At 34.4% G+C, this 19,986-nt stretch overlaps 1 protein-coding gene and 1 pseudogene across 8 annotated transcripts in view; both read left to right on the top strand.

Moving 5' to 3' along the window:
- Positions 1 to 19,986, top strand: part of RAPH1 (Ras association (RalGDS/AF-6) and pleckstrin homology domains 1) — a 116,556-nt gene that overhangs the window by 10,218 nt on the left and 86,352 nt on the right. The gene's annotated exons all lie outside the window — the stretch shown is intronic.
- LOC112656819 (U2 spliceosomal RNA) lies at positions 3,044 to 3,224 on the top strand (annotated as a pseudogene).

Below are 19,986 nucleotides of genomic sequence, written 5' to 3'. Positions count from 1 at the left end.
TGTGGATAAGTGTTTCATTTCTCTTGGATAAAGGAGTCAATTATTAGGTCATAGGTAGATGTTATTTCCTCTTCTAAAAACTTTGTATTAAAGAACAATGTACAGAAAAGTATACTATCACAAGTGTACACTTTTGCAACTTGAATACTCCTGTGTAACCAGTACACAGATGAAAAAAAAAATTACTGGTGTGTTAGAACTTCCCCCATCTCTGATTCCCTGTACCACTGCCTCGCAAGGGTAGCCACAACCATGACCCTCAACTCTATTCTGCTATAGTTTTCTGGTTCCCTTGTTTCGTGAAAAATTTCTCTTTTACTTTATTGAAGTATAATCTCCATATAATAAACTGTATACATTTAGGTATACAATTTTATAAGTTTTCATACACACGTGAAACTGTCACTGCAATCAAGATAGTAAACATGTTTCCCATAATCCCCAAAGTTTCCTCATCCCCTTTGCAAGTCATTTCTCCCTTCACCTCTGACTCTGGATAACCTGTCACTATAGATTAGTTTGCAATCTCTGTCATCTGGCTTATTTTCAAGCAGAATAATGATTTTTTATATTGTTCCATATTGTTGGTTGCTTATCTATTCACCTGTTGATAGATACTTGGACTGCTTCCATTTCTGGTTCTTACAAATAAAACTGGTATGACATTTGTGTACAAGTCTCTTCATGGATATATGTTTTTATTTCTCTTGGTTAAATACCTTTGAGGACATGCTGGTTTATATAGGGTAGGTGTATTTTTAATTTTTTTAATTTTTATTTTTTTAAGCGCAAATTTTTATCATTTTATATATTCAACGGTATTTGGTACTGTCTTTCGTTTTGGCCATTGTAATGCATATATAGTAGCATCTCATTGTACTTTTAATTTGCATTTCCCTAATTGCTAATAATATAAAGCAATTTTCCAGGCTCATATTAGCCATTTGGGAAGTGACTACAAGTCTTTTGCCCATTTCTTTTTTTTAAAGATTTTATTTATTCATGAGAGAGAGAGAATGAGGCAGAGACACAGGCAGAGGGAGAAGCAGGCTCCACCCAAGAAGCCCGACATGGGACTCGATCCTGAGACTCTGGGATCTCACCCTGAGCCAAAGGCAGATGCCCAACTGCTGAGCCACTCAGGCATTTCTCTTTTGCCCATTTAAAACATTGGGTTGTCTTTTTTTTATTATGTAGTTGTAGCAAGTCTTCATATATTCTTAATACAAGTCCCTTATCAGATATATTTGTATTTTATCTGTGGCTTGCCTGTTTTATTTTTTAAAAGATTTTATTTACTTGAGATAGAGAGCACACAAGCTGTGGGGGAGTGGCAGAGGAAGAGACAGAAGCAGACTCCCCGCTGAGCAGGGAGGACTCGATCCCAGGACCCTGGGATCATGAATTAAGCTGAAGATAGATGGTTAGCCAACTGAGCTATCCAGGCGCCCATCTGTTTATTTTATTTTTTTTAACGGTGCCTTTCAAAGAGCAGTTTTTATATTGGAATTCATCAAAGTGTTTTTACTTTTATGGCTTACTCTTTTCTGTCCTAATAAATTTTGTCTACACTGAAGTTGCAAAGGGTATCTTATGTTTTCTCCCGGGAGCTTTATAATTTTAGCTTTTCCATTTCAGTCTGTGATCCGTTTTGAATTAATTTTTGTTTATGGTGTGATGAAGAAGTCAAGGCTTCTCTGCCCCCACTATGTTTCTCTCTTCCAGCATCATTTGTTAAAAAATGCTTTTACTTTGTCAACTGTATCTCAGTAATTCTAGAAAAACAAATCTTTCCTTTCCTCCTTACCTACTTTGACATCCTGTTGAAAACCATTTGACAATATAAAAACGAGTCCATTTCTGGACTGTTCATTCTTTTACATTGGTATAATTCTCAATTCTTTTGCCATTACTACATTGTCTTGATTCCTTAGACTATAGTGAGTCGTAAAGGCAGGTGGTTTGCCCCAGGGTCTTTAACCAGATTGTTTTTGGCTGTTCTGGTTCATTTGCTTTTCCATCTAAATTTTGGAATCAGATATTGGCTATAATTACTTAGTGAATACCTAATTCAATATGGGGACAGTTGACATATAACAGTATTGCATCTTCCAGCCCATCAACATAGTGTGTCTGCCTATTTAGGTCTTTAGTTTCTCTCAACAGTATTTTCTGTTTTTCAGTTGTCATGAAATATATATGTGCGCGTTGCATGCTGCCCTATTTGTGTCATTTCTTACAGCTAAATGATTAATTACACATGCTTATTTTTATGATATAAATTAAAATTTGGTATGGAGATTTTCCATATGATGACCTTATCTGATGCACAGATGAAGGGACCATGTATTTTGTGTGACAGTACCAGAAGTAGAAGAGATTAAACCAGTATCTTTAGAAACATTAAAGTAGAAATATACAGCTATATAATTATTGGCATAATTCTTTTGGCTTGTATGGTTGTGAATATTAATATTTAAAGAAGCTTATCTTTGTTGACATAGTCCAGTATTTTTAGAATAAGAAGTAAAGCAGGATCTTATCAGTTTAATTGGGGCATAAGTTTTTACCAGAAGATTTTGAATTTGCAGTTTGCCTTCTCTTTTTTTCCCCCCTTTCAATAATAATAATAAAATGGGAATATGAAACATTTAAAGATGTAAAAACAAGAAAGTAAAACACAGCCCTACCACCGACAAATGGCCACAGTTTAAATTTTGGTATATTTTCTCATCTTTGTATGTATGTATTTTTATAGCTCATTATTGTATGCACAGTTTGGTTTTGCTTCTTTCATTTAATGTTACATCACTGGCATTTTCCCATGCATTAAATACTTTATGAATAATTTACAACACCTGCGTTAATATCCAGAATGGGCATTAGGCACACCCCAGTTTACTCAGTTTTTTCTTGTAGGATATTTAGTTGCCCTCCCCCTATTTTTTACCCATTTTGTTTTTTAAAAAATATTTGTCTTTAATGAACGTATTTGTTCACCATCTTTGTCCATGTTTTGAATTTCATCTTAAAATTAATTTTTATCACTTCTTAGCCTTTTGGCTAAGATCAAGTGTAGCATCTGTTCTTATCAGTTTAATATCTGGTATGTTCTCTATCCAAGAACAATATATTAAATGGATTTTTGAAGCAGGGAGATGGCATAGGGGCTTGCTCTGTCCACTCCATGCATCAGTATGGTATTGTAGAACAGTGCACCCCCTCTGCGGAAATACTCTGATATCTAAAGTCAAGCTCGAACAGTAGGGTAATGTATCATTTGGGATTGTGTGCACTGGAATGCTTCTGCCTCCAAGTGTCGAGGTGGGCGACTTGTGCCTTGCCTGGAGAGGGAGATAAATACACACACACACACACACACACACACACACACACACACCATGGTCTTCCACTCCATGAGGAGCATGAATAGAACTATAATTATACAAATGGTGGAAACGGTTTAAGTAAATAAATTAAACTAAATAGATTTGTTGTTAATTTTGAAACTTTTTTTTTTTTTTTTTTACTTTATTTAAGTAATTTCTACACCCACTGTGGGGATTGAACTCACAACCCTGAGATCAAGAACCACACACTCCTACCACTGAGTCAGCCAGGACCCCCTGAAATATTTTAAGTCAAAGTATAAAACATGGTAGACATCTACATACTTATCAACAGTAGTAATCAGTTGTTTATATTTTGCTTCAAAGAGTTGTTTATATTTTGCTTCAAACAGCTACAACAGAAATCCTCCCCCCCCCAGGTAACAATTTGTGTTGTTCTGCTTCATGTTTTAGTGCATTTAATACATTTGTATCCATAAAATTTTACTTATTGTTCTTCTGTGCTTTTGAATTATATGTAAACAAACTATATTTACCTTCTAAAATTTTCAGTTTTTTACTTAGCAGTATTGTTTTACCATATTCATGTTGATTCCTGTAGATCTGGTTCATCGTTTTATGATGACAGACAGCCAGTTTTTCTATTCACCTTTTGAGGGATAGAATGCTGTGGTGAAATTTATTTTACATTTTCCCTGACATTTGTCTCTTAAATAGTTGGACAGTTAGAGGTGTCCAAGGATCTTTAGATATGTAATCTCCAAATGGCTTTCCAACGTGATGAGGAATAATATATGTCCCTACAGCAGTGTTCCCGTTCCACACCCTCCCCAACCTCTGGTTTTATCAGACTTACTATTTTGGCCAACTTGATGGTTATGAAATCAATAATAATTTTTTCTTTAGTTCATTTCTAGAAATATAATTATTAGGATAAGGAGTATTAGGTTGACAGCATATTCAGTGAAATTTTTCATCCATGGAAATTGTATTCTTTCAGAGGTCTGTTAAAAATTGTCTTCTGGGGATCCCTGTGTGGCTCAGCGGTTTAGCGCCTGCCTTCGGCCCAGGGCATGATCCTGGAAACCCAGGATTGAGTCCCACTTTGGGCTCCCAGCATGGAGCTTGCTTCTCCCTCTGCCTGTGTCTCTGCTTCTCTCTTCCTCTCTCTGTGTATCTCATGAATAAATAAATAAAATCTTTAAAAATAAATTGTCTTCTGATCACTAAACCTTTTTATTTTTGTTAAAGACAATATTTATTTAAATTCAACTAATTAACATATAGTATATTATTAGTTTCAGAGGTAGTTTGGTGATTCATCAGTCTTATATAACACCCAGTGCTCATTACATCACATGCCCTCCTTAATGTCTATCAGCCAGTCACCCCATTCCCCGACTCCCCTCCATTCCCCTCAGCAATCTTCGTTTGTTTCCTGTGATTCAGTCTCTTATGGTTTGTCTCCCTCTCTGATTTCATCTTTATTTTTCCCTCCTTCCCCCGTGCTCCTCTGTTTTGTTTCTTAAATTCCACATCTGAGTGAAATCATATGATTATCGTCTTTCTCTGATTGACTTATTTCACTTAGCATAAATATACCCTCTGGTTCCATCCATATCATTGCAAGTGGCAAGATTTCTTTCTTTTTGATGGCTAAATAATATTCCATATATATACATATATATGTGTGTATACATATATATATATATATGTATACACACACACACACACCCCCCACATCTTTATCCACTCATCTGTCAGTGGACACCTGGGTTCTTTCCACAGTTTGGCTATTGTGGACATTGTTGCTATAAATATAGCGGTGGAGGTGTCCCTTTGGATCACTGCATTTGTATCTTTAGGGTAAATACCTGGTAGTGCAATTGCTGGGTCATAGGTTAGCTCTATTTCTAACTTACAAACTGAAGCTTTTAAAGAATTTTAAATAACAGCATTGTTTATGTTTATTGACAGTGTGTAAGTGTTTTCTATAAAGATATACTAGCTGTGTTAGCTATAATACTGTCTTATAATGGAGAATTGCCTAAAATACTTTAACTCCTATGTTATGACATCTGTGTAGATAATTTAGATGATTATTTGCTAATAGAACCTATGAATGATTTTTACTTCTAGTAAGCTTTTTGGGAGAACATATTTAATCTTTTTGTAATCATGAACAATCAGGTAAAAATATATTAGCTATAACAGCTGTTTGATGAATGCTTATGACAAAAGAATAGGAATTATTCTGGAAATGTCAGATGTATCCTTCTTACAAAATTTGTCTTCTTTAATACCTCCCCCTACCATACGCATGCATATGTGTAAAATGCAAACATCTCAGATTTAAAATATTCTTGCATGTAGGTGTATTAATTTGAAAATAAAAAGTATAAATGGCTAAAACTTCTGTTGGAGATTTTAATAAAATTGCCTGGGGGAGGAGACCATATTTAACCCTTTAAATAGCTAGATTCCCTGTAACTTAGTGCAGTTACTGGATTGTAGGGTAGTTCTATTTTTAGTTTTTAATCCATACTATTTTCCACAGTGGGTGCACCAGTTTGTACTCCCACCAGCAGTTGTGTTGACACCCTCACAACACTTGTTTCTTGTTTTTTATTTTAGCCATACTGACAGATGTGAGGTGATATCTCATTGTAGTTTTTCTTTGGTATTTCCCTGATGGTGAGTGGTGTTGATCTTTTCATGTGTATGTTGGCCATCTGGATGTATGTTGTCCTTGGAGAAATGTTTATTCATGTCTTCTGCCCATTTTTTAATTAGGTTGTTTTATGGGTGTCAAATTATATTCGTTCTTTATATATTTTGTGTACTAGCCTTTTATGAGAAATGTCCATTTGCAAATATCTTCTCCTATTTCATAGGCTGCCTTTTAGTTTTGTTGATTGTTTCTGTCACTGTGCAGAAACTTTACATTTTGATGAAGTCCCAATAGTTTATTTTTGCTTTTATTTCCCTTGCCTCAGGAGACTTAATCTAGAAAGATGTTACTAGAGCTGATATCAGAAAAATTACTACCTATGCTCTCCTTTCAGGTTTCAGGTCTCACATTTAGGTCTTTTTTTTTTTTTTTTTTTTTTTTTTTACATTTAGGTCTTTAACCCATTTTGAGTTTATTTTTGTGTATGGTGTAAGAAAGTGGTCCAGTTTCATTCTTTTGCATGTAGCTGTTCAGTTTTCCTAATACCAACTTGTTGAAGAGATGGTCTTTTTCTTGTTGGATATTCCTGCTTTATAAAAGACTAATTGACCATATCATTATAGGCTTATTTCTGGATTTTCTATTGTATACCATCGATCTCTGTGTCTTTCATGTCATTACCATACTGTTTTAATTACTACCGCTTTCTAATATAATTTGAAATCTGGGATTGCATACTTGGAGTTTTTTTCTTTTTCAAGATTATTTTGGCTATTAGGGGTCTTTTGTGATTCCATATAAATTTTAGAATTGTTTGTTCTAGTTCTGTGAAAAATGCTTTTGGTATTTTAATAGGAACTGCATTAAACCTATAGATTGCTTTGGGTAATAGAGACTTTTTTTTTTTTTTTTTTTTAAGATTTATTTATTCATGAGAGACAGGAAAAGAGAGGCAGAGACATAGGCAGAGGGAGAAGCAGGCTTCCCACAGGGAGCCTGATCTGGGACTGCATTCCAGGACCCTGGGATCATGACCTGACCAAAGGCAGGCACTCAACCAGTGACCCACCTAGGTGCCCCAATACAGACATTTTAACATTTGTTCTCCCAACCTATTATCTAGAATGTCTTTTCATTTCTTAGTATTGTCTTGAATTTCTTTTTTCAGTGTTTTATAATTTTCAAAGTGCAGGTCTTTTTCCTCTTTGGTTAAATTTGTTTCTGGATATTTTATCATTTTTGGTGGAGTTGTAAATGGGATGTTTTGTTTCACTTTCTACTGTTTTGTTATTAGTTATAGGAATACAGCAGATTTCTGTACATTGATTTTGTATCCTGCAACTTTACTGAATTCATTTGTCAGTTCTAGTAGTTTTTTTGTTCACTCTAGATTTTTCTATATATATTTTATGTCATCTGCAAATATTAAGAGTTTTACTTCTAAAAAAAAGAGTTTTACTTCTTACCAATTTGGATGCCTTTTATTTCTTTTTTTAATATATTGTTGGATTCAGTTTACTAATATTTTCTTAAGGATTTTTGCTTTTGTACTCATGAGAGATACTGGCCTGTAGTTCTCTTTTTTGGGGGGTATCCTTATCTGATCAGGGCGGTATCAGGGTTGTATCAGGGTGATTGCCTCATTGAATGAATTTGGAAGTTTTTCTTTCTCTTTCATTTTTTGGAATAGTTTGAGAAGTAAAGGTATTAGCTCTTCTTAAATGTTTGCTAGAATTTGCCTGTGAATTATCTGGTCCTAGACTTTTGTTTTTTGGGGAGTTTTTTGATTACTAAATGAATTCTTTTTCTCATAATTGGTCTGTTGAACTTTTCTATTTCTTCCTGCTTTAGTTTTGGTAGGTTATATGTTTCTAGGAATTGATCCATTTCTTCTAAGTTTTCCAATTTATTGGCATATAGACTTTCATAATATTTTCTTGAGTTGTTTGTATAATTGGCATTGATTGTTATTTCTCTTCTTAATGATTTTATTTGGGTTTTCTCTTTCTTTTCTTTTTTTCTTTTTAAGAGTGTGGCTAGAGGTTTATCAATTTTGTTGATCTGTTTAAAGTACCATCTCCTGGTTTCATTGATTTGTTGTTTCTTTAGTTTCTATATCATTTAGTTCTGCTCTAATCTTTATTATTTCCTTCCTTTTGCTGGTTTTGGGTTTTGTTTGTCCTTTTTTCTAACTTTAGGTATAAGGTTAAGTTGCTTGAGATTTTTCTTGCTTTTTGAGGTAGGCCTGTATTGCTATAATCTTCCCCCTTAGAACCACATTTGCTGCATCCCAAAGATTTTGGATCATTGTGTTTTAATTTTCACTTATTTCTGTGTAATTTTTTATTTATTCTTTGATTTCTTGATTGACTCATTTTATTGTGTAGTAGCATGATATTTAGCCTCTATGTATTTATACTCTTTACAGATTTTTTCTTGTGGTTGATTTCTAGTTTTATAGTGTTGTGATGAGAAGGGAGGTATGATGTGACTTCATTTTTTTTTTAATTTGTTGAGACTTGTTTTGTGGCCTAGTATGTAATCTATTCTTAAGACTATTCCATGTGCATTGAAAAGAAGGTGTTTTAGGATAGAATGTTCAAAATACGCCTGTTAAATCTATCTGGTTCAGTGTGTCATTCAAAGCCACTGTTTCATTGTTGATTTTCTTTTTAGATAAGCTGTCCGTTGATTTAAGTGGGATGTTAAAGTCCCCTACTATTATTTTATGACTGTTAATTATTTCCTTTCGTGTGTCATTAGCTGTTTTATATATTTGTGTACTCTCATGTTGGGTGCATAAATATTCACAGTTGTTATACCTTCTTGTTGGATTGTCCCTTTTATGTAGTGTCCTTTTTGATCTCTTGTTAGTCTTTGTTTTAAAGTCTATTTTTCTGATATAAGTATTGCTACCCCAGCTTTCTTTTACTATCCATTTGCATGGTAAATGTTTCTCCATCCCCTCACTTTCAAAATGCAGATGTCTTTCAGAATGAAAGCGTATAGATAGGTCTTGTTTCTTTACCCACCCTGTCACCTGTCTTTTTTGATTGAAGCATTTAATCCATTTACATTCAAGGTAATTATTCATAGATATGTATTTATTGCCATTTTGTTACTTGTTTTGTGGTCATTTTTATAGATTTTCTCTGATCCTTCTCTGCTCTCTTTCATGTTGGCTTTCTTTAGCAATATACTTGGATTCCTTTCTCCTTATTCTTTATTAATGTTTTTTTATTTGTATATTAGGTTTGTATCTAACATCTTCAGTATATAGCAGTTTATTTAAGTTGATGATCACTTGAATTTGAACCCATTCTTTATTCTTCTCTTCCTCACGACTTAGGTATATGGTGTCCTACTTTATATCCTTTTATTTTGTGAATCCCTTGACTGATTTTTAGGAATATGCTTATTTTACTGAATTTCTGCTTTCTACTTTTTCTTACCGTTATTTAGTCTTTCCACCCAAAGAGTCCCTTTATCATTTTTTGTAGGGCTGCTTAATGGTAATAAATTCCTGTAACTTTTGTCTGTTTGGCTCTTCTGACTGACAGCCTTAGTGTGTAGAGTATTCTTGGCTGCAGATTTTTTTTTCCTTTCAGTATTTTGAATATATCATGCTATTTCCTTTGGCTTGCAAAGTTTCTGCTGAAAAAAAATCAGCTGATAGCTTTATGGGATTTCCCATATGTAACTGTTTGCTTTTCTCTTGCTGCTTTCAAAATTCTTCCTTTATGTCTACTTTTTGCTATTTTAATTATTATGTGTCTTGGTGTGAACCTCCTTGGGTTGACTATAGGATGAATCTTGTGCCTTCTGGATTTGGATATCTGTTTCCTTCCCCAAATTGGGGAAGTTTTCAGCTGTTATTTCTTCAAATAAGTTTTCTGCCCACATTTTCTCCCATCTTCTTCTGAGATCTGTATAATGTGAATGTTATTATGCTTGATGGAGTCACTTACTCCTCTAAGACTATTTAGAGTTAAGTCAGTAATTGAGAAATAAAACTTCAGACAAAAATGGGTTGGAAAGTGTTGGGGGAGGTCTTTGGATTTGCTAGTCCATCTTTTCTTTTGCACATTAAAATGAGAACTAAGGATTTAAATGATTCAGCCTGAAGTTGTAGTTAGTGGCAGAAAAAGAATTTCTAGTCTTTCCTGACTCCTTGTTTAGTCCTAGACAACTTGGGCTAGGAAGGTGTTGCAGACTTTCTTTAAATGGACCCTTTCAGTGGTATAAGATAATGAAGGTTTTATCTTTACTAGTTCAAAAGTGGAGAATAAAAAAATGAAAGATTTACTTACTTAAGTTTTCTTTTTTCTTTCTTTTGTTTTTAAGTAGGCTCCTCATCCAGCATGGAGCGCAACACAGAGCTTGAACTCACAATTCTGAGATCAAGAGGCAGAGGCTAAGCTAAGCCACCCAGGTGCCCCAACTTGAGTTTTCTTGTTAACCACTTTGTGTTAAAATTTTAGAGGATGTTTTAGCATTTGTTGTTTAAACACGCTACAAACTCATTCTGAAAATTTCAGTAGCTTTTTCCCCATATTTTCACCCAAAGCAATTCTTGACCATTAAATATTACCCATTTCCATTTGTGGCTGGTTAATGTCAGGAATAATGAGCTATATCTGGTTGGATTTCGACTCCTGCCAGAGTAAAATACTGATAAAGATGGAAGAGAAACTACTACTGTATGTGGGATTCACTAGTAAAGTGATTTTTTCCCAACCTTGAGTTTCTATTCAGAGTTCTGGCTAATTCTAAAAATCTATTTTAGCAATTGTGTGAATTCAGAGTTCTGGCTAATTCTTAAAGTCTATTTTAGCAGTTGTGTGAAATTTAGGTATTGAGAGTAGCTTCTTTCATGGATATGGAGAGAAAAAATTTGACAGAATGGGAAGAGAAAAATCTAAAGAAATGGAGATAATAAAGCAGGTTGTAGAATAGTACAGCATTTTGGAATGAAACCTTGAAAAGGAGAGCAAAGGAGCTGAAGAAAATTGAGAGAAGAGTTTCAATGTGATAAACATATTGATAAATATCCTTATACTTTGAATTTGATTTGATTCTTTGTTTAAAATTAGTTTGAGTTAGGTTTGTATCCTGTACAGGAACCCATATTATGACTCATTTGTTACTCTTTAGGGGAGTCATATTATTAATACACCTATTGAGTCAAACCTATCCCTAGAAACAGATAGCCTTATAGAAATATCATCAAACTATTCCACCAAAACCAAAGTGTATTGTAGTAATTTCTTTGATTTTTTTTTAAATTTTTTTTAATTTCTTTGATTTTTTAAAAATCATTCTGTTGATAGGGAAATTAATTTTAAATGTGTTTTGGTTCCTTGAAATTAGTACTTCTTGAAAATTGGGTAAATTAGCCTTTATTTTTTTAAGAAGTGCAGCCTTAGTTTTGAATCCTTTGAAATTAGATGTCATCGTAGGTTTGGAGTCATCTTAGATTGGAAATATTTAATAGAAAAAAAGTTGAAATTCAGATGAAGAAAGAATCTGCCTCTTTGGTAGTTGTTCTGGGGTGACAAATGAGAACTACTATATGGTATCTCTCCTGAAGTCTGCAACCTACTTGGGTGTGGAGGGTGATAAGGCAAGTGCACGTATAACCACCACATAATATAAGGCTGATTTGCTGTAAAAGCCATAGAGAGGTACAAAGTTCATGGGTCTCTTGGAGGAAGTAGCATCCAACTTGTTTTGTTTAGAAGGATTATGCTTAAACTTTTTTTTTTTAATTGAGATATAATATTCATTTTTTTAAAGTGTAAAATTTAGTGGGTTTTACTGTATTTACAAGTTTGTACAACCTTACCATCAAATTCTAGAATAAACCTTCTAAAACTTGAATGTTTTTAGTTGAGGTTGTGTCCTCTAGTTCTCAGGCCCTACCTACCACTCCCTATTTTATATTTGGTTACTACTGGTATTTATATTAGTCATCTGACGCCTGAAGGCATTTAAGTTTGCTTGAGTTGTTTTTTCTAGTTTCATTAACCTGGAAGCGAATGCCAAAATTTCCCTGGAATCCAATGTCAGTGTGGGGAATAATGGCTCTTGTCCAGCATCCTTTTTCCCACCTCTATTCCTTTGCCCATTCTATGCTCTAACTCCAAGAATGGTCCCCACTTCTGCAGCCTTTTGTGAGGGATGACTTCTTATTGCCATCAAGAGGGCTTCCTTAGAATAAAATCCAAACTCTATTTCTTGGTTTACAAATACTTAAATGATATGGCCCTCTCTTCCTATCAAACTAATTTTTCTTCCTACTCTCTGATACACTAAACTTGTATCTTCTACTAGAAATGATCTTCTCTCTGATCTGTGCATGTCTGATTCCTTCTCGTCATTCATATCTCAGTTTAATGTCACTACTTAAAGAAGCCTTCTTTGTACATCCAGTCTAAAATAGCTACTCTGTGACTTTCCATACAACTCTAACTTAATTTTCACCACGCTTGTTATGGGTCTTATTTTTTTGTTTGGTTTTTGTTGTTTAATATTTCTCTACTTTGACTAAAATCGAAGTTCATTGTTAGTTGGTTCCTTGTTTGTCACATTTGTAACTGTAACCCAAGCTTCAAGAACGATGTTTGGCAGATAGTGTATGCTTAATGTATATTTCTTGAATAAATATTGAGTGAAAATGCTTGCTTTGATGGCTTCTGGTCTGGTTCATCTCCCTGTATGATTCTACCTGTTTCTGTCTTCCAGAAATTTGCCAGAATCTCTGATCTTTGGTTAAGCTTTTGCCATCTCTAGCTTTCATTGCCTTTGAGCTTATTCCCTTTTGTAATTGTTTACTGTCATTTTAGTGGGATTTTAGGGAGAGAAATGTATTCTCTCATTCTTTTGATAGGCTGAGGTGTTGCAATCAGGTTGAAAACATGAACAAAGACCAAGTTAAGAAAGCATCGCTTGTTTTTTGAGAATACTAAGTAGTTTAGATTGTTTGAAGGGTAGAAAATAAGGTTGAAAATTTAAATTGAGGCCATGTCAGAGAGGGTGTGAAATCATTTGGTGTAAAGTTTGTACTTACTTCAGAATGTCATGGGGAACCCTGCAGGTGTTTGAGCAGAATCATGGCATGAAAAAAGTTTTTAGGGAAGATTAGTTTGACAGTGACGGATTTAAAAAAGAGGTCAGTTAGGAAGTTGGTAGAATAATCTGAGGACTGTTTGGTATGGATCTGAACCAAGATAGTCATCAATATAAGAGGGAAAAGACTCAGAAAAATAGTTGAGCTTTCTGATGATGACACTGATGAATGGTTCTGTAATAATTTAGTGATGTGACTTTTATTTAGATGGGTTGGTTGATTGCATGGGGAATTATATTGAACGTATCTTCTATCAGCAATGTGTTGTAAATGTCTTTCCTAGGATTTGTATGTTATGAGATAGATGAAATAAAGCAGACAGCTTTGTTGAATAGGAGATATGTCAACACTGGCACTTGCTATCTGGATGTTGGGCAAGAGCTCAGGGAAAATGTGAACAAATAAAAGCAAGGTACACGTGTTTTACTCCCTTGGTTCTCACATGTAGTAACAAAATTCTTAAAGCGACTTAAAAACTCATCTTGAAGTCCTTATTTAGTAAGCCTTCTTATTTGATTAAATAGAGTTGATCCTGAACAGTGCAGAGACTAGGGTGCTGACTCCCATACAATGAAAAATCTGAGTTTAACTTTTGACTCCCTCAAAATGTAACTAATAGTCTACTGTTGACCAGAGGATATATCACTAATACACAGTTGATTAACACATACTTTGAATGTTATATGTATTACATGCTACATTTTTATAGTAAAGTAAGCTAAAGAAAAGAACATCTTAAAATCATAAGGGAGAAAAAATACATTTATAGTACTGTACTGTATTTATCTTAAAAATCTGTATAAAAATGGACCCACTCAGTTCAACCTATGTTGTTCACGGGTCAAGTGTACTAGTCTTTGATTTAGAATGAATTCTGGTTTCTTCCTGACCTACTGTGACAATAACCAACTTTTTTTTTTAGTTACTTGGTTTTTTTATCTAAAGGTTAGAAATGATTGGCTTTGCCTCTATGAAAGAATGTCTGTTGAGTATTTTTCTGAAGTGGTAAGCTTTTATTTGCATTAAAACTAATTTAATGATGACCAAAATAAGCTAAAAATGTTACTGAGTGAACCAGGCAAATGCAATTTAGGAATGGTAATATATGCATAGGATAATAAAAATCATGTGTTAGAGAAATACGCAGTTATATTTTAGGGACCTTAGACTGCATTATTTTATTTTATTTGGTAAAAATGTTTGTCAGCCTATTTTTTTCCCTTAAGTTTATTTCTGAATTTAAAACAATGTATTAGTTGAGATACTGTGTTTTCCTAACTAAAGTACAGTTTCTTGAGGACAGACTGACTTTATCTCTTCTCTCTCCCTCCCTCTCTAAATTTATTTTGATATAATTTGAAACTTACAGAAAAGTTGTAAAAAGAGTACAAAGAACTCCACATTCCCTTTATCTAGATTCACTTATTGTTTACTTTTTGCCTGATTATTCCTCTCTATATACGTATTTATACATACTCACATATATTTTTTTTCTGAGCCATTTGAAAATGAGTTGCAGACCTTGTGCCCCTTTATGACTAAATTCTTCAGTGCGTGTTTCCTAAGAGCAAAGATGCTGTCTTACATAACTGCAGTAGTATCAAAATCAGGAAATGTAACATCAATATAATACATGATCTAATCGACAGCCCATAGTCAAATTTTGGCGGTTTATATTTATAGCTAAGTTTATATGTTTACATATTTTCTTGGGGTCCAGGATCCAGTCCAGGATCAAGCATTGCATTTAGTTGTCAAGTCTCTTTAGGTTTCCTTTAAACTGGAACACATACTCAGCCTTTGTGTTCTTAATCTTCACGTTTAACTGTAGGCCAGTTATTTTGTAAAATGTCTTATGATTTGATTCAAGTAATGCATTTTTGTCAGGAATACCATAAAATGATAATGTATCTTCTTGGTGCATTATATCACAGGAAGCATATGATACGGGTTTGCCCAATATTAGTGATGTTAACATTTATCACTTGGTTCAGGCAATGTCACTTAGTAATTTATGGGGAGATATCTTGACAGTTTGTAAATAGTCTTATCAAATTTTCACCCATAAGTTTTAGCATCTACCAATGCTTAGCTGAATCACTTGTTATTAGAATGGTTGCAAATGGTGACCTTCTGTCATTTTATCTGTTTTAATTCATTGGCATCCTATAAGGAAGAGCTTTTTTTCCCATGTATTTATTTATATCAGTATGGATTTGTGGATTCTTATTCAATGATAGTTTCTTCCTGTCATAATTTATTTTTGATGCTTAAGTTGTTCCATTTTATGCTCTAGGGCCCCCCTTTAGGCTGGTTTTTACGTCCTTATGACTTCCTGGCACAAGAAGATATTCTAGGATCTCATCTTATTTTTCCCCAGCCCCAGCCTTTGAATCATTACTTCAAAGGTCCCTGGTTCTTTTTTAGCTAGAGTATGTATTTAGAAAAAACAAAAACTGGGTGGTAAGTATGCTAATTGCTTATTGGGGTGTCATTGCTACTAGGCTTTTTGAGTGGGGATACCTACAAACACACATAAACACGTATCTATGTTTATTTCTACTACTCCTGTATTTACTTCTATCTCTTTGAAACCCAGAGTTCATAGGGATGATTCAAAATGTAGCCTAAATGGCTCCTAAGCCACAGGCTATTATTGTCTAGCACTCTCCCTCCAGTTGAAGTTGGAGAGTACATGCATAATATCAGTTATTTCCAAAGATAACTGATATGCATGTAGAATAGCAGGAAAGGTCCCAAGTATGGAGCAGAATAAGCAAGATGAACATTTCTGGAAGCAGTCATGGAAGCCCCATTTCTACAGATACGTATAGTGATTGTATGTGTTTCCTAGGACTGCTCTAACAACCCAACACATACTGGGTAGTTTAAAACAACCAGAAACTAATTCTCTCGACAGTTCTTGAACTTAAAAAGCTGGAGTATTAAACAAAAATATTACTTACTATTATTTGTTTTTGTTTATTGGGGTTTCTTTTAGTTGCTCTGTGATTTCAGATTATGGTTTATGTTCTCCTTTGTAATTAGCAATTATAAGATTGATCATTAGAACTTCTTATTTATTAGGAATGTTAGGAGTTTCTTTGTAGACCATTGAACTTAGCTTGTTTTTTGTTTTTGTTTTTGTTTTTCATTTCAGATAAGGCGTTCCTGTTTGGGGTTTAATAGATTAACAGTATCCAATATTATGAAAAATCCAATATTAAATAAATAAACGAATATGGTTATTTTGTGAAAGGAATTCCTTTGCCAGAGGTGCATATAAGTGCTTGATAAATAAAACATTATATTAACAAATTACCTTTGATTTGATTTATAGCTCTCTTTAGACATTATGAAGAACTGTTAAAAACAATACTTGTTTGTTTTTATGCCTTTTTATGTGATCTTTAGTTTACCTTTGAGTTAATGTACATGATAATGAAGAGGATGTGTTAGTTACATCTTTGGTTGTCAAAAACTGAAACATAAATAAAGGAGATAGATAGCATAAGGGGTGAATCACCTCCCCTAGTATTTCTTTTTCCTCTGGGTAAGGAAGGTTTCCACCAGGGCCAGCCCAAAAATAGCACACTTTTTTATTCATTAGGGAGGTTTCATTCCATGTAGAAACTACAAAACTTAGTTCCAGATGTCAGCTCACTCCCAGAGGATGAGGCTATATAAGTTTCCTGGTGGCCAATTTACTCATATTGCTCCTATGAAGCCTTGGAATAACAAGGACATTATTTCCTTCTTGGTCCCCTTTCAACATTTCAGAAACCATAGCTTCCCTTAAATTTGCTTCATGCTCAGGCCTACAAAAGGAACTTTGTTCCTAGAGAATTTTTTTATCAAGGTGCTTCATTCAGTGTTAACCATGTCTCCCACAGTTAGGATTAATTGTCTTTGAAATCATAGAATGTATTTTTTGTGTTCTGCATAGTATTTGGCATAATGCAGTTTGTAGGCAAAGTATTGAAAGTGTTGGACCCTAAGTAAAACTTGGGCCATTTCTGTTGAGGGCCACTAACCTTAACAGAGAATACTTCAGTGATTGATTTACAAAAAGCAACTTTTGACTTTTTACATTTTTTTTTACTTATCTGCTCTATAAATTAATAAAATACAAAGTTACATTTATTTTAAGAATAGGTACACAATGGAAAGAACCTGGTGTATATAAAAAATACATATACATTTTAAGAAACTAAATTTTGGGAAAAATCAATTTAAGGTCTCTAATGCCAAACTCAGCTACCTATGTTAAATGTAATAACTACAGAAAAGAATGAATAATAAAATAAAAATTTACATAAACATTTATCTGATTTCTGGGTCAAGAAGAATTAACTCACCAAAACAGTGCAAGAATTCACCAGGAAAAGAATTTACATATTTGATAACTTAAAAATAAAACTTTTAGCAGTGTCTTCAAAAAAACCAAACACCAGCCAACAAAATTAAAAGATAAAACCTGAGGAAGATGTTGCTGTACATACAACACACTTTAATATCTTGATTCTGTGATGAACTCATGTAAATTCAATTGGTTCATTAAATTCCCAGTTTCCATTTGGGCAGTTTACAAATGATGCCATTTAGTTCCTGGCAGAACTGTATTCTTTGTTGAAAAGTTGTAGATCAAGAAAGAAATGAATCAAGAACACCTCTCTCTGGGTGCCCTAGTCAGATGAGTAGTTAATGGCCCTCCATCCCCCACAGTTCTCGTTGCATTTTACATTATGGTGTGTCCTATTTCTCCCCTTTTCCTTCACTGCTCTGACTTCCTCCCTCCTCCTTTTGATGAGTCTTCCTCTTTTTGTGCCTTACTAATTTTAACAGAGTTTTTTTCTTACTGTTTCTTTTGTCTGATTGAGGTTTCCTTCCTCCTTTATTTTGCAAGAGTTGTATTTTGCACAGTTAGGAGCACTCCTTGAACTGGGAAGTCTTTTTAGCCTCCCTTCTCCATTGCCTGTTTTTCTTGGAAATTATCAAGTAGAGCAGCATCGCAGGTTTTTCAAAAAATGGTTTTGTCAGAATTACTGAAACATAACTGGACATAAAGAACTAAAACTTCTATCTAAATGAATAACTTTCAGAAGAAGCATGGGACTGTGATAATGGAGGAGGAGTAATTGGGGTACGTTAATGAAGGGATCTTGTCAATGCCTAATTTCTTTATGGGCTTTGGAAGTCCATGTCGTACTTTGCCTTTAACCAAACTGTGGGAGTGTGAAACTGCATTACTTTTGTCTTGCAAGTCCTCCCAATGTTTGTAGCACAACACACTGCAGCAGTTGTCAGACTTCAGTGGTCATAAGGAATACCTGGGGTGACTTGTTAAAAATGTCCCAGAATCCTGGAAATTAGTATTTGATAGATCTTGGACAGGCCATTTTAAAACTGACTTTACAAGAAGCACTCCAGATAATTTTGATGTGGGTCATCAGCAGACCACAATTGGAAATAACATTGCTATACAGTACAGTGTCAAATTTAAACTCTTTGGTATGGCTTATAATTTTGCCCCTAAATCCTCTCCAGTCTCCTTTTCTATGGGTCTACACCATACATCTTATGCATTAGAAATGTTAAGTCACTTAGCGTTCTCAATATGTCTGTCTTTGTCACAGCTTTATACCCTTGAACTTACTGGTCCCTCCACCCAAAACACCCTTCTCCTTCTCTGCCTTGCATATTCATTCTTCAGGTCTGGACTGAAGCATCATCCCTTTCTTGTCTCCTCAAACTGAGCTAAACTACGGTCACATAACATACCTCTGTTATAGCACTTAAAACTGTTTTATTGTTGTTGGTTCCCTTGTCTGTCCCCTACTTGCTTGTGTATTCCTTAAAGACAGAGGCTATCATGTCCATCTCTATTCCCCCAGTGTCTGGCACTGCTGTAGATGAACAGCAAATATTAAATAAAATCAAAGTGTCTCTTGCCTCTTTGGAACATTGAACATGTTAGACCTAGTGAAATGCTGTAGTGAGAGCTTTGCACTCCTCCTGCCTTCTGAGAGATTTAATGTGGTTTTAAGGATACTTATTTTTACAAAACAATTATTTTTGAAGTGTTACAGGAACAAAAAGAGTTCAGTAATAAATAAGGCATCCTCATTCAGTACCGTGTATTTTTCTTAACACTCTTTAATATATGACTTGTGTAAGTTGTATTTCCTCTGAGGACTTTAATTTCCATTTCTATAGTTATCTCTACATAATGTTTACAGTAGCCTTCTGTTGGTCTTTCCCTTCTTTAATAACTCTTACACAAACATCATGTCCTCTGACTAAGATATGATTTCTCCCCCTGCCCCTTGGCTTCTTTGTTTAACAATATGGTTGCCTTTGGAGGTAAAGAATAGACTTGGCTTTCAAGGTCATATATATATGACCTTAGTTTTTGACTTTTAAATCTCACTTTTTCCTCTTGTTTTATTTGAGTCAATCTCATGACATTTTACAAACACAGACTTTCCCCTTTGCTCTTTCAGAATTTACCCTACCTGGAATATATGTATTCAAGTTCTTAAGCCCTACTCTAAGCCCAGCCTTCTTTTTTTTTTTTTTTTTTTTTTAAGTTTTATTTATTTATGATAGTCACAGAGAGAGAGAGAGAGGCAGAGACACAGGCAGAGGGAGAAGCAGGCTCCATGCACCGGGAGCCTGGACGTGGGATTTGATCCCGGGTCTCCAGGATCGCGCCCTGGGCCAAAGGCAGGCGCCAAACCGCTGCGCCACCCAGGGATCCCTAAGCCCAGCCTTCTTGATAAAGATCACTGTTCTGTCTCGCAGTGAAGAAATTGAATAGTAAATCAAAATATCTT

The sequence above is a fragment of the Canis lupus genome, chromosome 37 (genome assembly GCF_003254725.2).
Source record: "Canis lupus dingo isolate Sandy chromosome 37, ASM325472v2, whole genome shotgun sequence".
NCBI lineage: Eukaryota > Metazoa > Chordata > Mammalia > Carnivora > Canidae > Canis > Canis lupus.
The sequence above is the reverse complement of the archived record's forward strand: the minus strand, read 5'-3'. Positions and strand labels throughout refer to the sequence as shown.